The following is a 14,092-nucleotide window of genomic DNA, read 5'->3' as shown; positions in this document are numbered from 1 at the left end:
CAACAACCCTTAATTTACTACACACGGATAAGCAAAGACCTGAATGGTAATTCACATACATTCACATAAATATGTAACACTCCCCCCCTTCAAGAAAGAAAGTTTGAACCCAGCGAAAACTTTCTTTGCCGGCCAATTTGGAGAACCAAACCAGATAACTCAACCCCCCCCCCCCACATTATCAGTTGCCCCCGGGCACAGTTATCACTTAAAAATAAAGCAACCAAAATTTCACCACAACCCCTCCAGATTACTCACTCTGGACTAAGCACCAGCAACGACGTTGTCCCTGCCAAATCAAACTCCATCTCCTGACCCTCTGACTTTGACCGCCAGTTTCTTGTGAATGAAGGTTAAGGGGTTGATCAAAGATCCAAAGTTAAGCCACTCGATAGCACTTTTCTGGGAGGCCAAGCCGAGTATTCACTACATGGATGCCTTTAGGAACGCGGAGTTCACGGTTAGTCCGTGCAGGAAAGTTCTCTACATGGGCGCCTTGAGGAACGTGGAGTTCACGGTTAGTCCGTGCATGAAAGTTCACTACATGGACGCCTTTAGGAACGGCGTTCACGGTTAATTCGTGTAGGAATCTTGGCTCGGCGGCTCCGCCGCCTTCAGTGCTTCAACTTCTCAGAACTTCCCTAATAATTAGGGTGGGACCACTGGTCCCTGTAGTCCCATGAATAGCGGTCTCCTTCTCGGCCACTACTTTGCCAATCCTTCCTTCGGGAGCGGCCGTAACTCAGGGAGCCTCCATAATAATTTTGATTGTGGCCACCACCAAAACTACCGCCCAGTTGTCCTCTCCTGTAGACCTCTCGACGCCTACGAAATGCCTTCCCTACTGTTATGGTCCGACCCTCCAAATCCTTGCCATTCCAATTCTTCTCTGCCTCTCTGGCGTCTTTTGTGCTGGCAAACGTGACAAAGCCGAACCCTCTTGACTGTTGCGTTTCCCAGTCTCTTACCAACCGCACTTCCACCAGCGGCCCATATCTGTTGAAGACAGAGGTCAGAACTTCTTCCTCTGTTTTGAAGTTCAGTCCCCCTACAAATAACTTGGTACTTTTGTCGCCCTCCCGAGCTGGTGTGGTGTTATTTTCCCTGCTGGGCTCTTTCCCAACCCTCGGGTTACCATAAACTTGACCCCCGGCCAAATCATTCCCGATAACCACAGATACACCCTCTACAGGAAGCGTGGCTTGTAAACCGACGGTGACCGGCCCTGACACCAAATCGGACTCCAAATGGATGACATGAAGGGGAGCACTAACACCGCCCCCGATCCCCTGTAAACGAACACTATCCCCCGTTGCCGTCTCCTCGGACCATGGCAAAATGCCTTCAAGCATTAAAGATTGATGGGCCCCTGTGTCCCTCAATATCCTAACCGGTCTCCGGTTAGTCGAGGCTCCATCCAGTGACACAAACCCCTCTGAAATAAATGGTTGGTAACCCTTTTGATGGCGATTTCTTACGCTAGCCATCGCATTCGGAGTTGTAATAGTCGGACTCCGCTCTGGGTTGTCCCTTTTCATGAGGTAACAACTGGACATCAAGTGTCCATGTTTCTTGCAAAACGCGCAAGTAGGCCCGGAGGAAAAACTCGGGGTCTGCCTCGGGCCCCCCGAACTATAAGTTTGTCTTGGGCCCGCATCCCTCTGATTTCGAACCGGTGGGGTATCATAGTTGTCCCCATAATCATCTCGAGGCCGCCGCCATGTATGGTCGTTCTCCGCACCTGCTGTTCCCCACCTCCCCTGCGGAGATCTAGGCGAGGAGTTAGGTTCGTGGACCCCTATTCGGTGGGTTAAGGCATAATCATCTGCCATGGTGGCTGCGTCCCACAACTTTGGTACCTTCTTTTCCTGCAGGTACACTTTGATGTCCTCGTGGACACACTGCTGGAATTCCTCCACCAGGATCAAGTCCCGCAATGTCTCGAAGTCTTTCCCGACTCCTTTTGACTCACACCACCGATCAAACATGTTTTCTTTCACTCTGGCAAACTCCACATGGGTCTCACTCTCCCTCTTCCTGGCATTCCTGAATTTTTGCCTGTACGCTTCCGGAACCAACTCATAGGCCTTGAGGATGTGCTTCTTCAGTACCTCATAATCTGCACATTGGTCCATTGGTAGCGCCGAATAAATTTCCTGAGCTTTCCCCACCAGCACACTTTGCACGAGTATGGTCCAGGCCTCCTCCGGCCAGTTTAATTGTCGAGCCACTTTCTCAAAGTGTGGAAAAAATTTCGCGACTTCTTTTTCACTGAACGGTGGAACCAGCCTCACATGTCTGCCCACATCCCAGGTTTTCTGGTTAGGTGTCGACCCCGTCAGCAAGGGTGGTGCCTCTCCCCGTTCTCTCATTAACTCCAGCTCCTTGAATTTGATTTCTTGCTGAAGCTCCATGTCACGTTCCTTTAATTCCCTTTCCGCTTTTCTCTCCTCTGCTTCGAGGTCCCTTGCAGCTCTCCTCTCCTCTGCTTTTCTCCCTTCTAACCTTTCCTGGAGTTCTCGTTCCACTCTCCTTTCCTCTGCTTGTTTCTCTTCTCTCCTCGCTTCTGCTTTCCTTTCTTCTTCTGCTAACCTTTCCTGGAGTTCTCGTTCCACTCTCCTTTCCTCTGCTTGTTTCTCTTCTCTCCTCGCTTCCGCTTTCCTTTCTTCTTCTGCTCTTTCCTTTTCTGCTTTCCTTTCTTCTTCTTTTAACCTTTCCTGGAGTTCTCGTTCCACTCTCCTTTCCTCTGCTTGTTTCTCTTCTCTCCTCTCTTCTGCTTTCCTTTCTTCTTCTTTGATCCGTTCCTGGCTCCGTAATTGCAACTCCAGTTTCCGGAGCTCAACGTCTTCTGGTTCTTCGGGTAGCCACTCCCAGGCTAACTCGTCCCATGTTCCTAATCCCACCATAGATTGTATCACCGTGGCCTGCAACTCTGCCTTCCTCAAATTAGTTCGGACCTCCAAGTTAAAATGTTTGGCCAATTTCAAGAGGTCCGACTTTAGCAACGCTCGGAACTGTGCCTCACTCGGGGTTACCCCAAAGTTCTGTGCCACAAACGCCATGGTGCCTATCGTTAACCCCTGTTAACCTTCACCCAAGACTTTACCCCAATTTCTCAAAAATTTTTTACCAATTAATAATTAATTAATAAATTTTAATTAATAAAAAAATTATTATTTTATTATTTTATACAATTTTAAATCCCGGACGTAGACCCAATTGCGAAACCGCAAATCGTAATTTGGACGAGCCCCCAATTCTGTTACGTGGTCCCCTCGGTGAATACCTGGTCTCAGTGACCCCCGGACCGTGAGAGGAACTTCGCCAGAAAGCTGTATTATATATGCGCTTTCGCCACGCAATCCATATGAATTTCACCCAAGAGACACCTGACGTTCAAGGATATATTTCAATGGCAATGATACCATACAATTTCAATGACACAACCACGGAGATTTTCCCCGAGCAATCAACAATACACAACCATCCACAATATTTCAATGACACAACCACGGAGATCTTCCCCGAGCAATCAATAATACACAACCCTCAACAATTCTCAATCCACAATCAATTCCCTATGATTAAGATGGCCATCTTATACATGTGTGTCCCGGTGAGTACTCACGACACCCTTTTGGTCTCGATCCCGCACAGTGTCTCTGGGCCCCTCCTGACCAAGATGATGGTCGCCGTCGCCGCACTCGGGCGGTTGAACGAACCCCGGGTGGACGTGTTTCCACCGGGCAGGTATCGTACCAGGCACCGTGGCTGCAGCCCCTCGTGGCCACGCGAAGCAGATACGGTAGAGCAAGCCAAACCCCACGCCGCTTGCAAGGCGCGTTAGGCCCCAACGTGCGACCCGCACGCGTCTGTTTGGACGGTGCCGCGAACAATGCCAGACGCGGGGTCGATGCACGGCCCCACGTCAACTTGACGTCTCCACCGGGCAGGTACACGTCCCGGTAATTCCTCTCGCCAGACAGGCTTCGGAACGCCGCTGTTCCACGCAGCGCAAGGTCGATCCCACCTTTTGTCGGAGCGGGGCGAGGAAGAATAATACTCGTCCTTTTTTCCTCGTGTCTTTTCCTCTTCCGTTTCCGGTCACTTCCGTTTCCGGCCACTTGTTCAGAAGGGCTCCTGACCCTCCAATCACAACAACCCTTAATATACTACACACGGATAAGCAAAGACCTGAATGGTAATTCACATACATTCACATAAATATGTAACAACATGTCACTCTATGAGTGATTTTTCATTTGTCTGTTTGTTTGTCTGTTTTACTGTTTGTCTGTCAGGCGCCTCCAGGTCACAATTTTAAACCGATCTTCACAAAACTTCACCAGATGGTAGAGTTGGTCAAAAGGAAGAGGCCAAATTATTTTGAGGTCAAGGGTCATTTTGAGGTCAAATTTCTAAACTTGCCATTTTCATCCGATTGACTTGAAAATTGAACAACATTTGCATATTGTCACTAACTTAGGGAAAAACTATTTTAGAGGTCAAAAGGTCAAAGGTCAACTCAAGGTCAAACTTCCAAAATCATCAATTTTCAACTGACCATCAATTTCCGTCCGATTGACTTGGATTAAACAGCAATTAAATAGTGTCTCACTAAATTGGGAAACCAACTATTTTTGATGTCAAAAGGTCAAAGGTCAACGCAAGGTCAAACTTCTAATATCAATTTTCATCTTAAGATCGTCAATTTTTAATCTTCATGAAATAGACAATTTGATGCATTGCATGTGAGACTGTGGTACCAAGTTCTGGTCGCCCAAGCTCGGCAACCTTTTGGGGAGGGTGGGAGGGTGTGGGGGGGGGGGGGGGAGAGGGGAGGGATGGATTTTGCAAGTATCGTGCTCTGCATGACGTCTTCTTGTTTATTTGTTAATTTCTCTTGATGTCCTGATAACTGTTTGTGGAATAAAATATAAAAAACATTGCACATGCTATCCTAACATTTTATTTACCTTAATTATTCTATTATTTTCAAAACAACTCCCTTTATTCGACCGATTATTTTAATCCAAGGAAAACTTTTTCACATTATTATCAATAGACTTATTCCGATCATATTTTTGCGCACTCGCAAGCATATGAAATTGGTATTCGCTCGGCAGCTTTTACAATCAGAAACACCTCAGTGATGCCTAGTAATGGAATACGTTAAACATATTAATACAGTACAAGATGAAATTGACCCCATTATCTTGCTAACGGCACAATCACCCCACAAATTCATCTCAATATGAGGACGGTATTCTTTAACTGTATGCCATGCACCTATTAGGTAATTATTACACAGACAAGATTAAATGAAATTGTTAGACAGAACAAGGTTTAAATCCCACCTAAAAGCAGAAATCTATCTCCAGCCCTTCAAAATGCAAGGTTTTTTTCACTTTCCTTTTTTATCTACTAACAATCGTACCCTTGGCCTTCCCATAAGTCACAATCAATCTTCGGCAAAACATATCTCCAAATTGGATTGGCCCTCGGCTCACCTCCACTCTTTCATCTACTAATATTATTGTCCTTGGAATTTCCTCCCTGAGTTCTTCCTACTTTGCCTTCAGGCCCTCTAGATAGCAGCTTATCACCATCTCATGTTTTATAGCCAGACAGGAAGAAAGACATGCATACAGGTGTCTAATGACCTCATCCCTATAACCTCTCTAATTATAAATCTTATTATAATAGAGCAAACGTATATGGTTATGTATGTCACTATGTATGTATGTCCATATGCGATGTAAACGTCTTCTTCTTCGTCAAATAAAATTACCACCCTCTTAATTAACCCTCTTAATTGCATTAAGACTGCTGAGACCCCTCAGACCTTTGATTGCCCTTTAAATCCCCCAAGACTCTTCAGACCACCAAGACCCCTGAAGACCCAAAATACCCTGAAGACCCCCAAAGACCCCAAAGACCAAAAATACCCTTCAAGGCCCTGAGGCTCAAAAATACCCTGAATATCCAAAGACCCTGAATACCCAAAGACCCTGAATACCCAAAGACTCTGAATACCCGAAGACCCAAGACACCCCAAAGACCCAAAGCACCCTGAAGACCCAAAACACCAGAAGACCCAAAACACCCCGAAGACCCAAAACACCCTGAAGACCCAAAACACCACGAACACCCAAAACACCCCAAAGACCCAAAACACCCCGAAGACCCAAAACACCCTGAAGACCCAAAACACCCTGAAGACCCAAAACACACCGAAGCCCCAAGACAACCCGAAGACCCAAAACACCCGAAGACCCAAAACACCCCGAAGACCCAAAACACCCTGAAGACCCAAAACACCCCTGAAGACACAAAAGACCCCGAAGACCAAAAAGACCCAAAATACCCCAAAGACCTCGAAGACCCAAAATACCCAAAAGACCCTGAAGACCAAAAATATCCGGAAGACCCAAAAGACCCCGAAGACCCAAAAAGACCCAAAGACCCTTAAAGACCAATAATAACCAAAAGAACCTGAAGACCCAAAAGCCCCTGAAGACCCCGAGGACCCAAAAGACACCATAGACCCTGAAGACCCAAAAGCCTCTGAAGACACCAAAGACCCTGAAGACCCAAAACACCTCAAAGACCCAAAATACCCTTAAAGGCCCAGAGGATCCAAAAGACCCTGAAGACCCAAATAGCCCTGAAGAACCAAAACACCATGAAACCCAAAAGATACGGAAATGGTCAAAGATGCCTACCCCTCTGAAACGACGTGTGGTGAGGCGTGAGGAGCGTGCCGAGTCATGCTAGTAACTATCAAAGAGCCAGTCCTTACAGATGGAAGGAAGAAGAAGCAGGACGTTGAGTACACGGAAGGAAGAAGAAGCAGGACTTCGAGTACACGGATGAAAGAAGAAGCAGGACCCCACGGCCAAAGTGCACAGTCCAACAAGACTGTCCCATTAGCATACTCAGCCCAAAAGCTGAAGTACATGGTCAATCACACACATCTTAACCCCGAAGGGCCAGAATACAAATTAATAAAACCGGACCACTCAATAGGAGTAGGTCCCCATGATAGCGTTGAGTGGAAGCTCCTCCCTGGAGTGAACTGGTCAAACCCTACAAGGCATTTGTCGAGATCACACCCAATTACCACACCAGCTTATAAAATTATCATCGATGAACAATATACATGGTGCTCGAAAAAGACCTGGACAACTTTGGTTGTTAATTTATTTACTACCACAAATGATACAACAATACCCTTTGTTTTATATGATACAGAAACTCAGAATGTTTTCTTTATTTTCAGGTTTCGTGGTTTAATATAAAATAAAATGGCTACTCCCCAGGAGAAAGCTCAGTGCGTTGAATGGTTCATCGAGGCAAGATCCGGCACGCAAGGTCAGAATAATTTTTGTGCAAGGTATGGAAGGAATCCACCACTGCGGAGTAGTATCAGTGATACAAGAGGTTTAAGGAGACTGGAAGTTGTCAGAAACAGAAAAGTACAGGTCAACCAAGCACAAGTGCAGCAGACGTTGAACGAGTGTGTGAATCATTTCAACAAAGTCCCACAAAATCTATCCGATGCGCATCCAGAGAACTGGCACTACCAACCACCAGTGTACACAGGATTTTGCATAAAAGACTGAAGCTTTATGCCTATAAGGTGCAGATTCTGCAGGAACCCAAACCATATGATGGACCCAAACGCTATTTGTTTGCTTTGGACATGCTCATTCGCATAGAGGATGATGAAGATTACCTGAAAAAGGTCATGTTCACATAGGAAGCTTGCTTTTATGTATTGGGGAAGGTCAACCAGCACAATGTGAGGATCTGGAGCTCTCAAACCCACCATATGGTCATTGAACATGTACACGACAGTCCAAACTCCAAAGGTCAATGTGTGGTGTGGCCTTCTTCATGACCACTGTGGGTCCATTTTTACCAGTATTTTTTTTAACCGTTTTTTTTTCCAGCTTGATGGAATGCAGTAGCCTCAACAATTTGCATGAACATGTTGGAAGAATTCGCCTTCCCACAAATTGAAGACATGCAATCCGATATCATTTATCAACAGGACGGCGCTTCCCCTCATTGGACCTCAGTTGTTTGAGCCATCCTGAATGAAAAAATTCCAGGTTGCTGGATTGGCCGAGACGGACCAACTACCTGGCCCCCACAATCAAACACTTTCATTGAACACGAGAAAGACTGAGAAAGAGGCTTATTTGGCCGCGTGTCTGAAAATAAAAGATCGATCATCTTGAAGCTACGTCTGTAACTTGTTTATTTCTTCCAATTATTTATATATATTATGTGTATTGATTTTTTTTGCTACTTTTGACTACCTCCCATCCATCTAAGCATTCTGATGATATAGTTTGTTTGTATTGTTACGGATTCATCACTCCCGCCTTTGTTGTTATTATATACTTGTCGGATTTTTAGTTTCAGGTAATATTGTTGTTAAGATTTTTGTGTGAAATGGAGATTACGTTAGTAAAGGTAAAAATAAATGTTTGTGGAGGAAAAAGAAAAACACGGCAAAGAAACCGGAAGAGGGAAGAGGAGAGGAATCGGCATGGAAAAGAGACAGCCATGAGTCGCATCGAGGCTGTGAGTGGACTTCCTCTATTGCTCGCGAATTAATTGAGGCTTCCCGTGAAAGGGATTGCCCCCGACATCATCTCATATTGCGAATGCAATTAAACCTGCGTCTCAGGTTTTGGTACCAAGCGTGAACTATTGTTGGCGGGAAAGCAAGCGCCTCCATTACAGGCCGATCATCCATTTTTCCTCGAGGAGGCCGTCCACCTGGTGCATAGTGTTTTGTCATTGGGATTCCCATATCGACATCATCGTGTGGATCGCTTGGTTCCCATATCGGCTTAATTCCCATATCGACCTCTTCGTGTTGATCGCCGTTGGTTCCCATATCGGCTTGATTCCCATATCGACCTCTTCGTGTTGATCGCCGTTGGTTTCCATATCGGCTTAATCGTTGATAGACGTGGGGCATGGATTGCACTCACATTTTAGGGGATCATTACCGTGCCGCCATCGGCCCGACCTCACACCTCGTAACTCATCGTCTGCAGCCGCGCCGATACCTGCCTGTTGTTCTTGCCGTTCTGCACGACTTCGACCTTCGCCCAACGTGGAGATTTGTGCACGGACTTTGGAATTGTTACATTCCACTCACGTTTGGCGTATCGTGAGTTTATTTCTTTGAGAGCATTGAGGAATGATAGTACCATCATATGTATTGTTCATGAGATGCAAATTATATTTCAATGGTACTTTCTTTAAGAGTGTTATTATTTCTTAAGAGTGTTATTATTTCGTGAGAGTTCTTAATACAATTACTGATTTTGTTCTACACAATTGCATTGATGTGGTTTTACCATGGTTTATTAGAACACTCAGAATAACAAATCTTTCTGCCGTGTTCCCACTCGAGGCTCTGAGGGGCACTGCAACTGGAGTTTGGGGAGGTAACACGTAACAGTATGTGCCTTCTCTGACAGGTCCTTTCCTCCCTAGTGTCGATTTTGCCAAACTGTTTATTTTATAAACTCATAAAATAAATTTGTTTTAATAAACACCAATTACAGTCGGACCCCGCTATTTGTGGGGGATACGTTCCTGGAAAATCCGCGAATAACGAAACCTGCGAATAGGGGGGTATTGTTTCAATGGAAAAAGGGGAGATAGGTTCCCAAGTCGCAAAACTCCACGAATACAGAGGACCAAACTGCGAATGGTGAGGCAAAATCCACAAATGGTGGTGAGGCAAATCCTGAGAATGTCGACGATAATCCGTGAATGTCGATGAACGTCCCGGAAATTGCGAGGCAAAACCCACGAATGTCGATGAAAATCAGCGAATGAATGCCGAGCCATTTTTTCAATGGGGAAAAGGGAGACAGCTAATTGAACTAATAGACAGTGCATTCAGAAAGTATTCAGACCCCTTCACTTTATTCACATTTTGTTATGTTGCAGCCTTATGCTGAAATCGTTTAAATTCATTTTTTCCCTCATCAATCTACACTCAATACCCCATAATGACAAAGAGAAAACAGGATTTTAGAAAGTTTTGAAAATTTATTAAAAAGAAGAACCTGAAATATCACGTTGACATCATTAAGTATTCATACCCTTTGCTATGACACGTGAAATTTAGCTCAGGTGCATCCCATTTCTCTTGATCATCTTTGAGATGTTTCTACACCTTGATTGGAGTCCACCTGTGGTAAATTCAATTGATTGGACATGATTTGGAAAGGCACACACATATCTATATAAGGTCTCACAGCTGACAATGCATATCAGAGCAAAAACCAAGCCATGAGGTCGAAGGAACTGCCTGCAGAGCTCAGAGACAGGATTGTGTCGAGGCACAGATCTGGGGAAGCCTACAAAAAAAAATTCTGCTGCATTGAAGGTTCCCAATAGCACAGTGGCCTCCATAATTCTTAAATGGAAGAAGTTTGGAACAACCAGGAGTCTTCCTCGTGCTGGCCGCCCAGCCAAACTGAGCAATCGGGGGAGAAGGGCCGTGGTAAGAGAGGTGACCAAGAACCCGATGGCCACTCTGGCTGAGCTCCAGAGATCCTGTGTGGAGATGGGAGAAACTTCCAGAAGGACAACCATCACTGCAACACTCCACCGATCTGGCCTTTATGGCAGAGTGGCCAGACGGAAGCCTCTCCTCAGTGAAAGACACATGAAAGCCCGTTTGGTGTTTGCAAAAAAGCACATAAGGACTCTCAGACTGTGAGAAACAAGATTCTGTGGTCTGATGAAACCAAGATTGAACTGTTTGGCGTATGCAGCTGGTGGGATATGCCGCGAAGCAATGCCTACCTGTGAACGGTGGAATATCACGTGAAGCTGTTTACAGTGTGAACGGAATGGTGGGATATCCCACGAAACATTCTTTACCTGTGAAAGGTGGAATATCAGGTGAAGCGATTCACAGTGTGCATAATGGGATATCTTGCGAAAGCGATGAAAACGCGAAACACACGGCAGCAAACGCAGGAGCAGGTCATGCTCGCCGCTCGGGATAAAAAAAAATTTGCGCCCCTGAAAAACTGCTAATTTGCGGAACACGGCTGCGAATAGAAAAAAAAAAAAAAAAACCACGAATTCACTGGACACTTTTCTGCGAATAGAGAAACAGGTCAGGGGCGAATCCAGGAATTAAAAAACTAGCGGTGTGCATGAAACTATAGCGCTGAGTGAATGGGGGTCTGGGGGTCCTCCCCCAGGAAATTTTAAAAAATTGATCGTCAGAAACGCCATTTCGTGCATTCTTGGAAGTTTCTGCAGCTCCTTGTGTTCTTCCCTGCTCCAACAGTTCAACAGATTCGCGATGACTAATGGTCAGATAGAGGAACTGGTGAAACGACTTGCCCAGCTGTTCCTTCTGCTATAAATTGATGAATTGTGTGTGTGTGCGTGTATGTGTGTGTGTGTGTGTTTGTTTGTTTGTTTGTTTGTGTGTGTGTGTGTGTGTGTGTGTGTGTGTGTGTGTGTGTGTGTGTGTGTGTGTGTGTGTGTGTGTGTGTCTGTGCATGCTTGCGGCATGTTTTTGCGTAGTTCTACTGGAGCTTTCTGATATGGAATTTCTGATTTGTGTAGTTCTTGCGAAATGATCGTTATGATCTCCTGAGTTAATTAGGCTAATTAACTACAAAGAATCCAGAAGAATTCCCATGTTTCTAAACGCACGCCATGTCAAGGTGTATAGAGCAGCTTATAGGTCCTTCCATGGCATGCCATTCTCATTACTAAATAAATAACAAAAACAATGATAATATTTTACAAAGCATTTATTCCAACTCAATCACTGTAGCAGGCAGGTATGCTGCAAGACCATGAAAGCCGATGAAAATTTGGTCCATTTGGACCAACGGGCTCACTCGTAGTTATAAAAGACCTGTGCACTCCCACAGTGTGAAATGATGGCGATGACAGACTGTGTGCTGGTCAAAGCCCGGCACCGCCATGCGCCCAGGTTGTGAAGCTCAAGGCAGGGGGTTCTCCCAACAAAGCCCGGCACCGCCATGCGCCCAGGTTGTGAAGCTCAAGGCGGGGGGTTCTCCCAACAAAGCCCGGCACCGCCATGCGCCCAGGTTGTGAAGCTCAAGGCAGGGGGTTCTCCCAACAAAGCCCGGCACCGCCATGCGCCCAGGTTGTGAAGCTCAAGGCAGGGGGTTCTCCCAACAAAGCCCGGCACCGCCATGCGCCCAGGTTGTGAAGCTCAAGGCAGGGGGTTCTCCCAACAAAGCCCGGCACCACCATGCGCCCAGGTTGTGAAGCTCAAGGCGGGGGGTTCTCCCAACAAAGCCCGGCACAGCCATGCGCCCAGGTTGTGAAGCTCAAGGCAGGGGGTTCTCCCAACAAAGCCCGGCACCGCCATGCGCCCAGGTTATGAAGCTCAAGGCGGGGGGTTCTCCCAACAAAGCCCGGCACAGCCATGCGCCCAGGTTGTGAAGCTCAAGGCAGGGGGTTCTCCCCACAAAGCCCGGCACCGCCATGCGCCCAGGTTGTGAAGCTCAAGGCAGGGGGTTCTCCCAACAAAGCCCGGCACCGCCATGCGCCCAGGTTGTGAAGCTCAAGGCAGGGGGTTCTCCCCACAAAAGAGATCAGATAGGACAGCGGAATGTGAATTATTTTATTACTCGTAAATTAAGCTATTTTGGAATAGACGGCGCTTGTGTTTCCGAATGAAAATGTCACAAACATCATGTGGGGATATGGTGAAGTCATGGTGGATGTTCATGAGGGCCAGAGATGCCATCCGACTTTCTCCCATGGAATATCTTAGGTCGGTCTTCAGACGACGCAGGCAAGAAAATGAGCGTTCGGCCTCACAGGAGCCTACAGGGAGGGTGCAGCCAATATGGAGTAGGACTTTGATGGATGGAAATTCGTCTCCATCTGCTGCGCAGAAACAATCCATGAATGTGCTTGGAAGCTGTTGTTGGGCTTCCTTCTCCAAAACATCTGCCAGTCTCTAAGCTCATCTATCAGTCCTCCGGGATGTTCCATGTCGTTTTTCCAACGCAACAGCTTCTGATGTCGGGCTGGAATGTCGCAGGTATCGGCGATTATTGCAGATGGCATCAGCAGAAACAGATCACCACCTTCACGATTTTCAGCACAGAATCGGGTGTCCATTTCCTGGCTCAGGTGGTCGAGAAATGGAATGGACATGTTTCTGAGGTAGAAGAGCAAGGGAGTATTGGCGGCGGTGTTTGGACGATGGATTTGTCGTTTTACAACTCTCGGCATTGTGACGTCACCTCCGACAGATTCTATCATGGCCTTAGCGTGATCGAACCACAGAGAGAATTCAGTTTCAGCATTTGACCGTAGTTGAGTGAGCGCGTCCTTCTTGTCGTGAATCATAGAGTATGCCTCCGGCACATCCATGCCGTTGCGTTGCAGAGGGGGGGGGGGTGCGCACCCCCTGCAACCCCCCCCCCCCACCCTGGATCTGCCCCTGCGAGGTCGCATTTTATCACCCGCGAATACGCGGAACCCACGAATAGCGGAACTGCGAATAGCAGGACCCGACTGTATATGAAAAATATTTTTGCCTCCAGCTTACTTTTGTGCATTGCTGCATTATTAAGTATGCACATATCAGACTTCCTTAAAATGTACTATTAATGCTTCTATGGTGTTTGAACAACCCTTTGTTTCAATACAGTGCAACTAATTATTAAACCTGGTCAAGAAAAATTGTTTTCATGACATGCTGGCCCACAATCTAAAGCCTGGATAACAACATTTCTCAGTGCTCTTCAACTCAAATTCTTTAGACCCTCCTCCCTTGGCCTTCTTTCCATTCCTATTGAAGAATTCCAGTTGATGATTGCGATTTTCAAGATGCATTTTTTGTTGAAAAATGCATTTTCAAGATGCATCAATATTTCCAAGAGTAACATGGAGGAGTTGTTCGATTAGATGATTTGGCATTTGCTGGCAGGCAGCAAGAGTTGTGGAAGAAGCAAATATGCTTCAGGATCAATATTTAAAAAGGTGATCTGTGATCAGTGTTCCAGGAGGGCCACAGGCCTTCAACTGCATTTTTATT

At 46.3% G+C, this 14,092-nt stretch overlaps 2 protein-coding genes across 3 annotated transcripts in view; both read left to right on the top strand.

The window, feature by feature from the left end:
- The window catches only part of MED8 (mediator complex subunit 8), a 313,799-nt gene that overhangs the window by 54,251 nt on the left and 245,456 nt on the right, over positions 1 to 14,092 (top strand). The window lies entirely within an intron of this gene.
- The window catches only part of LOC137424305 (receptor-type tyrosine-protein phosphatase delta), a 413,851-nt gene that overhangs the window by 267,478 nt on the left and 132,281 nt on the right, over positions 1 to 14,092 (top strand). The gene's annotated exons all lie outside the window — the stretch shown is intronic.

This window comes from Myxine glutinosa, chromosome 1 (assembly GCF_964187855.1).
Source record: "Myxine glutinosa chromosome 1, kmMyxGlut1.1, whole genome shotgun sequence".
Lineage (NCBI taxonomy): Eukaryota > Metazoa > Chordata > Myxini > Myxiniformes > Myxinidae > Myxine > Myxine glutinosa.
This window is presented reverse-complemented; position numbering and strand designations above follow the sequence as displayed.